This window comes from Balaenoptera borealis (assembly GCF_965194805.1).
Source record: "Balaenoptera borealis genome assembly, chromosome: 16".
Taxonomy (NCBI): Eukaryota; Metazoa; Chordata; class Mammalia; order Artiodactyla; family Balaenopteridae; genus Balaenoptera; species Balaenoptera borealis.
In genome coordinates, this window is record NC_138872.1 from 75,931,089 (window position 1) to 75,940,569 (window position 9,481).

General features: G+C 45.5%; 1 protein-coding gene and 1 long non-coding RNA gene across 8 annotated transcripts in view; one reads left to right on the forward strand and one right to left on the reverse strand.

The window, feature by feature from the left end:
- Positions 1 to 9,481, reverse strand: part of AUTS2 (activator of transcription and developmental regulator AUTS2) — a 1,115,781-nt gene that overhangs the window by 235,487 nt on the left and 870,813 nt on the right. The gene's annotated exons all lie outside the window — the stretch shown is intronic.
- LOC309612679 overlaps positions 5,237 to 9,481 on the forward strand; it is a 531,617-nt gene continuing 527,372 nt past the window's right edge. For all 3 annotated transcript variants that reach the window (XR_014235329.1, XR_014235330.1, XR_014235331.1), the window contains exon 1: positions 5,237 to 9,481. This exon is cut by the window's right edge and continues 5,151 nt beyond it. This is a non-coding gene — a long non-coding RNA (uncharacterized lncRNA).

Genomic DNA, 9,481 nt, shown 5'->3' on the forward strand with positions numbered 1-9,481 from the left:
TCTGTGTGATCTGACATTTCTTTTATAGCCGGGGCTCGTCTGGTGTCTTGAGGCTCCTTGCCGCAGACAGGGGAGAGGGTCTGAATGTGGAGGGTTCGGGGCCGTCACCCTTCGAGACAGCACAGCTCTGCCAGGTCTGCGGGGCTCTGCGGCGCCGCCTGTCTTCACCTGTGAAACAGGGGCACCTCTTTCTGTCCTGCCTCGCTCACGTGACTGTCGTGCGGATCAAATGAAAAACTGTTTGTGAAGGGACTATTGTAAACTGTGAACTATTAAAAAAAAATTTTTTTTAAGGTTTTAAAATTTGCATCCACACTGCTCTTGCTGACTTCGGTTCTTTAATTCCCTTTTCCGGCGAGGCGAAGACAGTATCGGGAGGGAATTGCAAAGTAGTTCAGTTTGCGGTGCTGGTGTTTTCCAGGCTTTCCCACTCAAGGGTCTGCCTGTGAGAAGGAGACGCTTGTGTCTCTGTGTGTTTGCAGTGTTGGGTCTGAGAGGCTCTGGGCCCTTTTGTAGGGTTAGTTGGAGAGCGCTGTTTGGAAGCGCTCCCGCGTCTCCTTCTGCAAGCGCGGCGGGGTTTACACGTGGCTGCGGTTGATGAATGAGGTTACTCTTCCGACAAATAAACAGTATTTGGGGAGAAGTTTTCTGGTTGCTATTGCCTCCTCTCTTTGCTTTGCCCACCCTTGCTTTCTTTTCCCTTCTCTCCCTTTGCATCTGGGCGCTCAACACTCCCCTTCTAGATGGCACGTTCTAGAAGACCACTTAAACTGTTGACCCCTGTTCGCCTCCCCAAATTGAGGCCTTATTCTGCACATGTCACTGGCTTTAGGAAACAGAAGTGATTTGCGTGTCAGGTTACTTCTATAAAACACATCTTACTATTGATTTACTTCCACTACAAAGGAAGGCTCATGCTCTCATCTCCTCCCCCTGCACCAGACTCGGGGCAGCACCTGCCCAGGGTCCCCCGCCAGCCTTTCCTCTCGGCAAAAACCAGGGCTTCCTATTTCCTGCTGGTTTTCATTCTCTCCCTCCCCCCAGACATCAGGATTTCTCCTTTGCTGGGGAATCCTGACCCGCAGCCCATCACTGCTCTGGGAACTTATCCCCCTGGACAGTTACAACGGCAAGTGCATCGTCTTACCCTTTCCTGATAGAGAAATCGATTTCACATTCCAGTCAGAAAACTCCTTAAATTTAAGTGAACTTCAGGCTCTCTTTAGGGAATTAATGGTCTATCTACATTATTCATCCTCTACATTTAAAACTATGTGCTTAGAACAAGGCTAACTGAAGCAGATGGGTTAGGAGTGGTCTGATTCCTCCTAACAGGGAAATACAAAACTCGGCCTGGAAACCCAGCTCTGGGCCCCCCTCCCCGCCCCCCTCCAGTCTGTCTCCCAATTCTAAACCTAGATGTCACTGATTAAATGATGTCACTGTCACTGCCTCCTGTCTCAGAAGGAAGACAAACCTTGGAGAACACACTTACCGCTGCAGTCACAAGTTCGATCGTATGGCATGAATACTGGCGCTTCAGAGGGCCACGACAACTTCCCCATACAGTTCAACACCCAGAGGCCCATTTCCACTGTTTATATTTAGTGCTACTTATGCAGACCAGGGTTTTCTTTTTTCTCCTTTACATCCCTTTTTAACAAAGGAAGAAGCAGTATAGGTATAGCAAAGTGAGAAATTCATTTCAATGCATTTGTACTACGGCTACGAGATGAAGAGGTACATCTTTTTTCTTGGTGAGCAAAGGTAGAGAAAGAATGCAAGGGTGGGGGGAGTTCCTAGGATTTGATAAAGTAACTATTATGTTGACCTATGCCTAAAATTGCTGAGCAAACAGTATGAGCAGTTACTACTGCTAAGTGACTACGCCCTTGAGATACTGACGGGATGAGCGATGAGCGGGGAGTTCAACCAGAAGACAAAACAAAACAACAAACCAACCAACCAACCAAAGAGCACTGAGCAGTTCCAGTGCTCAGGGGAGAGATAGCCCATCACATTCTGCTGGAGGGACTGAGATTTTACCTTCCACCTCTGAGGTGAAGCCTCAAGCGTGAGACCAGGCCTACTCAGCCCGGAGTGCGCTGCAACTGTTTTAAAATGAGCTGATGCTTGCCGGCCCCGGTGCACGGCATTCTAGAGCGTGAAGAAATCTGCAGAGGCCGCTGGAGACACTGTCCTCTTAATGGATTTCTGGAGAGGAGGAGGCTAGAGAAATGGAGCCAAATGGGAGCAAAGAGTGAATCTCAGCTCGACCTCAGTTCCAGAAATGATCTGAAACATACTCTGTGAAAATATGCTGAAGAGCATGATAAACCAAAAGGGCAAGAAGCATCTGGAATCTATGTCTTGGGAAGAAACATCCCATTCAAGTCAATAAACACTGACTGAGCACTGCCTGTATGCAGAGCCCAGGGCCGGGGTCTCGGCTGACTGGTGACAAGGATGACTGAGACCTCTTAGTGGTCGGTGAGGGTGTGGGGAGTGGGCGAGGGGAAGGTAGGAACTTTGAAACACCAATAAAGACGATGGTGGTTAAGTCGTGTGGGGTGCAGAAGGCAACGGGTAAGAGGCCCGGGAGCGGCAGGAGACGGGTGAGCAGTCGTGGAGACAGGGAAAGCTTTTCAAGCGAGATGGGACAGAAGCAGGCTCTTGAAGTTGTGTAGAATGTGACTGGTAAGAAGGCGGCAAAGGCCTGAAAGGACATCCCAAGAAGATGTGGGCAGACACTGTGGAGGCTTCCGGCGACAGTGAGCAAAGATCTGGCGTGCGAGGGCGGGCCCCTTCCCATGAGTTGGCTGTGCATCTGAGGAGATGCCCAAGAGAGAAGTCACAGTCTGAGCTATGGTAGCAGAAGGAAGGTATGTCAAGAGACCTGCCAAGGACAGAAGCGACAAAACTGGGTGATTGTGATGTCTTTCTCCGAGACCGGATTCAGGAGAGCTGCTGTCCCCAGGTGGGGACCCAGAGGTGGTACATCACAAACCCACCACCCCTCTGTGTGGGGTTCCGAGCAGGACATGATCCTCACTCACCAGGAGATGTGCTGTGAGCAGGGGCTGGGGCCACCTCTCCTGGTGACCCTGTATCTGCCTCTGGGCTCCTTCTGTGGTCGCCTGAGGCTTGAGGGCCTCATTTCCTCACTTGAATACTCTCCTCCAGGCTGCTCTCTCTGCTCTGTGGATTTCTATTCCAGTGTGAATCTTCTCCACAAAGCAAGCCTCTTTCCTCCACAAGGAAGACTTTTCAATCCCTTTTCCAATCTGTTAAAAGTCTCACCAAATTTCAATGGTATTTCTGATATTTCATATTTACCACGTTAGGTTAAAAAAAAAAATCACGATCATTTTGATTTTCCCATGCTCTGAATGGTACCTAGTCCTAAAAACATTATTTTTTTAATCTTGGTTGTCACTAGGCTTCACCCACGCTGTGTTTTTCTTTCTGTTTCAAACTGATAATCTCCCTGGCCCCTCCGTTTTGACTAGTTTTGCATTGCTCGTCTTTCAAAAACCTTTTCCTGGGTGCTTCTTCCCATTCCTTCCTCCTTATTTACTTTAAAGTCATTGTGAGCAGATCAGCTGATAAAAGACTCTTTCCATTTGCATGTCATATAATTCCTTCTGAGTTCTCTTTTGACATTTCTGAACTCAAGGGCATTCATCCCTCCATTCATTCAACAAATAACACCAATCACCTTCACTGGGCCAGGCACTATGCTAAAAGGTGAGCAAAAGAGGACATGGCCCCTGGCCTCCTGGAACTTCAAGTCTTTAAGGGAAGGCCACCTAATCAATGAAAGATTACAACTACGAGGGTGAGTGTCCTGAGGAGGAGGAGGAGGAACTATGAGGGCGGATGGGAGAAGAGGAAAATCTTCCACTAGGAGAACTGTGGTGCCTCAGGAGGGAGGTAAGGCCCCTTCCCCAGAAGTAAGGACAGACGCTATGTGACCATCTGCCAGGGAAGCTGTAGAAGAAATTCCTTGAAGGATGGGATGCTGGAAAAAATAACTTCAGGGCCCTTTCCATCTTGAAGATACTATGATTCTATAAGCAGGACCAACCAAGAGGGAAAAGAACAGTATGATTTACGAAAACGCCCTCGCCCTCAAGCCAGCGCACTCATTAGACCCTTCCCCACCCCTATGTCACTGACCAGCTGGTACAAAGTTTCGCCGCTCTATTTAAGATCTTATCAAGGCGCCCACACGGGGCCGTAAACTACAGGAGAAAGCCCCCGCGAGCAAGCACTCTCGCAGACACCATGTATTGAGCAATTCTTATTGATGGTAATCATTTATTTGAGAGGAAGAATAAAACATGTTAAAGGGACTTCAGGGGATTACTCTTCCTATGTTGACAGCCCATTAACATTTAATGAACTGGGATAACGGTCAAGGAGAATTGAAGCTGTCTGGAAAGCCAAGAAACTGGGTTGCTTCACACAACAAACGCACCCAGTACTGCCCTGATGCTTTTGGGTTTTCTGGCCATCCTGCCTCACCCCCTTCCCCTGTGTAAGGAAGAAGTGGCCTCCGGGTTCAGGCCGTTTCTTTTTGCAGCCCAGAGCTCTCCCACCAGCTAACATCAGCACACAGGCCCGGACTGGAACAAGCTGAACATTTAGCGATGCTGACGTGGCCCCTGGATGCCAAGAAGCCCAACAGCCACTTTCACTCTTTATCTGATCCCCCCTCGTACACACACCTGAGCTGCCATATGGTGGAAAAAGTCTTCACACCACTTTCCCGGGCCTCGGGGAAAACGCGAAGACTGCCCTGGATCATCACCATGGTTCCTTTCTGCTTATTATTCTCTCTCTTCCCATCACAGTTCTTCCTTATAGACCCTGACATAAAGTAGTGTCAACAGATAAATGGTCTTGGCATCTGTGGTCAGAAAGAATGTAGTAACTACAGCAAACTGAAATAGGAGACTTGCCTCCACATGTAATTGGCTTGTTCAAATAACTTCATTCAGCAGATTCATTCATTTAATTTCTTAAGGGAAAATTTTGGAGCTAGTTGATCTGCCGGGTCTACCAAGAAACTATGTAACTTCGAACCTTGTGAAGGAATTACAGAGTTTCTACTGCTGGCAGAGTGTGGGCAGCTAGAAACCTAGGCTGGAAACATTCTGCACACAGACTAGAGCAATGGTTTACCGTCTTTTGCGTGGAACCACACAGGTAACGTTTCCAGTATAGACTGCTTCTTGACCCGCAGGTATCTCTCAAAGGAGGCTAAAGAGACACGGTAGGCTGAACTTCCCAGCAGTCGGATGTAACTTGTCGGCCCATCACCCTCTCTTCTGGATCCACCCCTAACCAGTGGTTCGGACCCACTGATCTGAGGCCCAGAACTTGGTCAAGAGTGCGAGAATAGACCCCCGAACTGATTCTTGAAGAGTCTGGATCTGCATGCAACTGCTCCCACAGCTCCTCTTAGGGAGAGGTAGAATGGCCCTCCGTTCGGGCGGGAGTCTAATTTTCACAATAAGGTGTCAACCTCACCACCTGCACTTCTGATTTCTAAGGCATAAGGCTCTGCCCTGGACCAGCGACAGAGAATACAAACACACCAGGCTCTTGTCAGAGAATACAATCTCAAACTGCCTGCTCTTCAACTCCTATCAAAAGCCCAGCTGAGAAAGGCAATATTTACAAAAGATTATTTGAAGGACAAGCAGTTCATCCATTCTTCCAAACACTCTAAATTCTGTCCATGGATCAAACCTGACCACCTCACAGCTTCACACTAGGGCCGTGTTACTTTAGCCCCACACAGAACTGCCGACACTGAACTGTATTTTAATGTCACGCCATTTGCTCTTATCAAAGAAGTTACTAGAAGAAGCAGTCATATAAAACCTGTTATTGCATTTGAGGAACACATTGTTGGAATACTGTTCACTACATAAAGTCCCACGTGAGAAAGTTATCTAGGAAAGAAGCTTTATTCTTGAAGAAATGATGGTCTCCTTTTCTGAGTAATTTCATAGTGAATTTGACCTTTGCTGCCAGGAATCTCAGTGTCAAATCTGAAGCTCACTTGTGGTAATTATATTGATCCTTAAGTTTTCCATATCTGTCATTTTCTGTTCTTGGTCACTATTTTCTTTTTCTATGTTCACTGCTACTTATTTGATGTATATTTTTCATAAACTATCATAGAACTTTTATGACACCAGGTAATGGTATAAATAAGGAAAGAATGCACTAAATATCTCTGTTCATTTAAACACTGTGCCTACTGAGTTGTTCTTACTTGAGTGGCAATTCTCTTCTTGGTAGTAGTAATTGTAGCTGTAGCAATAATAATGCTAATAATCATAATCATACTTATAATAAAGCTATCGCTTGTTTTGTAGTTCCTCTCTAAGCACTGTAATAAGATTTCACACATTATTTTACTTAACCCTCTCAGTAACCCTATAAGTTTGGTACTATTAGCCTCATTTTACAGATGAGGAAACTGAGGCTTTAAGAGGGTAAGCAATCTATTAAATTCCTCGTAAAAGCAGAATCACACCCACGTGTATCTGACTCCAAACTGCAACAAGAAATCTCTACTCTAATGGGCCATTTAAAAGGAGAATGATAAGATTAAAATAACAAATGCTATAGATCTCAGGCTGGAACTTTTATTTTTTCCCCTCTTTGCATGGTAGTAAAGCATTGCATCAAAGTCTGCCTATAGGTGCCTTCTCAGGTCCTAATCAAAGCCCACTGGAAAAAGTGATCTAGTATAAGGTAAAGATGTAAGTGTATTTTGTAGGTATGACCAAGTCAAGAGTGTAGGTAATATATTTTGACAAAAGCTAAAAAGTTGAACAAAGAACCATCAGCATCATCAAAACACTAGAGTCTAAGAATTTTGAGAGATTTCCCACAGAGCCTGGTAGGTGTCCCAGAGCTGCAGATGACTCAGCCCCCTTGGGAGACGCTGATCTGACCTACAGAGATGTTTGGTCTCACGTGGCATGCCAACTGCCCCCCACGAGGAGGCTGTCACGGTGATGTGACTGGTGTTCACATCACAAGGCAGGATGTACTCCCTGCCTTCAACATTTCTTCCTTTTAGCGCTTCACATACTATAGTCCTTTGCCATCACGTCTCCATCAGCCTTCAGAATAAATGCCTACATGAGCTGATGGTGATATGTACAAGAACCCTCATTTCAGAACCGGAGAATACAGAACCTGGGAACTTGTTCTTCATTTAAGGTACAAGGGTGAAGGTTAGGGACACATGTTCATTCATCCATTCACTGACCAAACACCTAGCATCTGCTAGGCTTGGAAAAACAGAAGAATAAGCAGACCTTGGATTGGGCAAAGCTTGCTTAGATATGACAAAAGCATGTACCATAAAAGAAAACTGATAAATTGGAGTTCATCAAAATTGATAACTGGGGCTTCAAAAGACACCACTAAGAAAATGAGAAGACAAGTCATAGTCTTGGAGAAAATATTTGCAAATCACGTACCTTAAAAGGGTTTGTATCCATTATATGAAGAGAACTGAATTGTAAACTTAAGATGGATCAAATTTATAATTTGTAAATTACATCTCAATAAAGTTTAAAAAAATAATGCACTCAGCCAACAGCCTCTTTTGGCAATTCATCCCTACTCTAATTCTTTCTCCGGGTTTCCTCATGGACAGCTGATGAGAACATCTAAGTGGGTCAAAGTTGGACACAGTCAGTGGAGTGATACAGTAGAACCCTGCCAATGTCGCTAACTTTCTGTGTCCTTAGGCAAGTCACAACCTCTCTAAGTCTCAATTTCTCCCCTTCTATAAAAGAGTGATAAGCTCCGTACTGCTTATCTAAGTGAGTTGTTGGGTGTAGCATATGGGATGTGAAGCTATCCATAAAAGGTTTTGTTTTTGTCAAGCTATTATGCCTGCTCTTGAGCCCTGGGACTTATATTAAAGTTAGTTCACCATGGTTAACACTCTGTTTCTGTTCTCTATTAAATTCTAATTGGTTTTAGTAGCATTCAGACATAGCTTTTATTCGTCTTGTGATAGAGTGATTGGTTTCAGGCACCAAGGCTGGCCTGGGGAGAAAGGCTGGGGCATCTGCTCACCATCAGTTCTATCCAACATTTTTTTTTTTTTTTAACATCTTTATTGGAGTATAATTGCTTTACAATGATGTGTTAGTTTCTGCTGTATAACAAAGTGAATCAGCTATACATATACATATATCCCCATATCTCCTCCCTCTTGTGTCTCCCTCCCACCCTCCCTATCCCACCCCTCTAGGTGGTCACAAAGCACCGAGCTGATCTCCCTGTGCTATGCGGCTGCTTCCCACTAGCTATCTATTTTATATTTGGTAGTGTATATATGTCCATGCCATTCTCTCCCTTCTATCCAACATATTTTTAAAGGATGCAGCACCAGGGACTTCCCTGGTGGTCCAGTGGTTAGGACTCTGAGCTTTCACTGCCGAGGGCCTGGGTTTCATCCCTGATCCCTGGCCGGGGAACTAACTAAGATTCTATAAGCCTTGTAGCACAGCCCCCCCTCCCCCCCCCCCAAAAAAAGCGATGCAGAACCAGATTAAAATCTCAAAAGGGCTCTCCCTTTCAAAGGTGGGACTTCTGGTCAAAAAGAAAGACATTAGTCCTGTTCTTCCAAGAGTTGTTGAACCAACAAACCTAAAATGTTCCTTAACTATATTAGAGTTTGTCCTTCATCTTTCCAAAGGCATGTCCTTTGAATCCCAGAGTTCCCCATGACCTAGTTGATACCACCCTTTTTATTTGATACTGCAGGTTCCCAACAATTTTCAATTGGGAAAAAGATATGGAGTTGATGGAAAAGAAAAAGCAAACAGGGCCAGTAAAGGCTTTAAGTATTTGGACTTTTTTTTCTAATGGGAAAAAGTCCCTAAGCAGTAACTGTATGTATGAAAAGAGGGGGGCTTCCCTGGTGGCGCAGTGGTTGAGAATCTGCCTGCCAATGCAGGGGACACGGGTTCGAGCCCTGGTCTGGGAAGATCCCACATTCCACGGAGCAACTGGGCCCGTGAGCCACAACTACTGAGCCTGCGTGTCTGGAGCCTGTGCTCCGCAACAAGAGAGGCCGCGATAGTGAGAGGCCCGCGCACCGCGATGAAGAGTGGCCCCCGCTTGCCGCAACTAGAGAAAGCCCTCGCACAGAAACGAAGACCGAACACAGCCAAAAATAAATAAATTAAAAAAAAAAAAAAAAAAAAGAGGTGTTCACGACCTTCTCCAGAGTGCTCCTTCTTCATTCACCCCTCTCTGACCACATAATTTAGCAGAATTATGAAAATCAATAATAAAACCCCCTAATCTTTATTCAACTTTCATATAACTTCTTTCTGTACCCTGCTTGCCCCAAAATGCTGTATTTCAATCCTACAATCCTACCAAAATACATATTGTGAAAACACCCTTAAAAGCACATTTGGAGACTTAG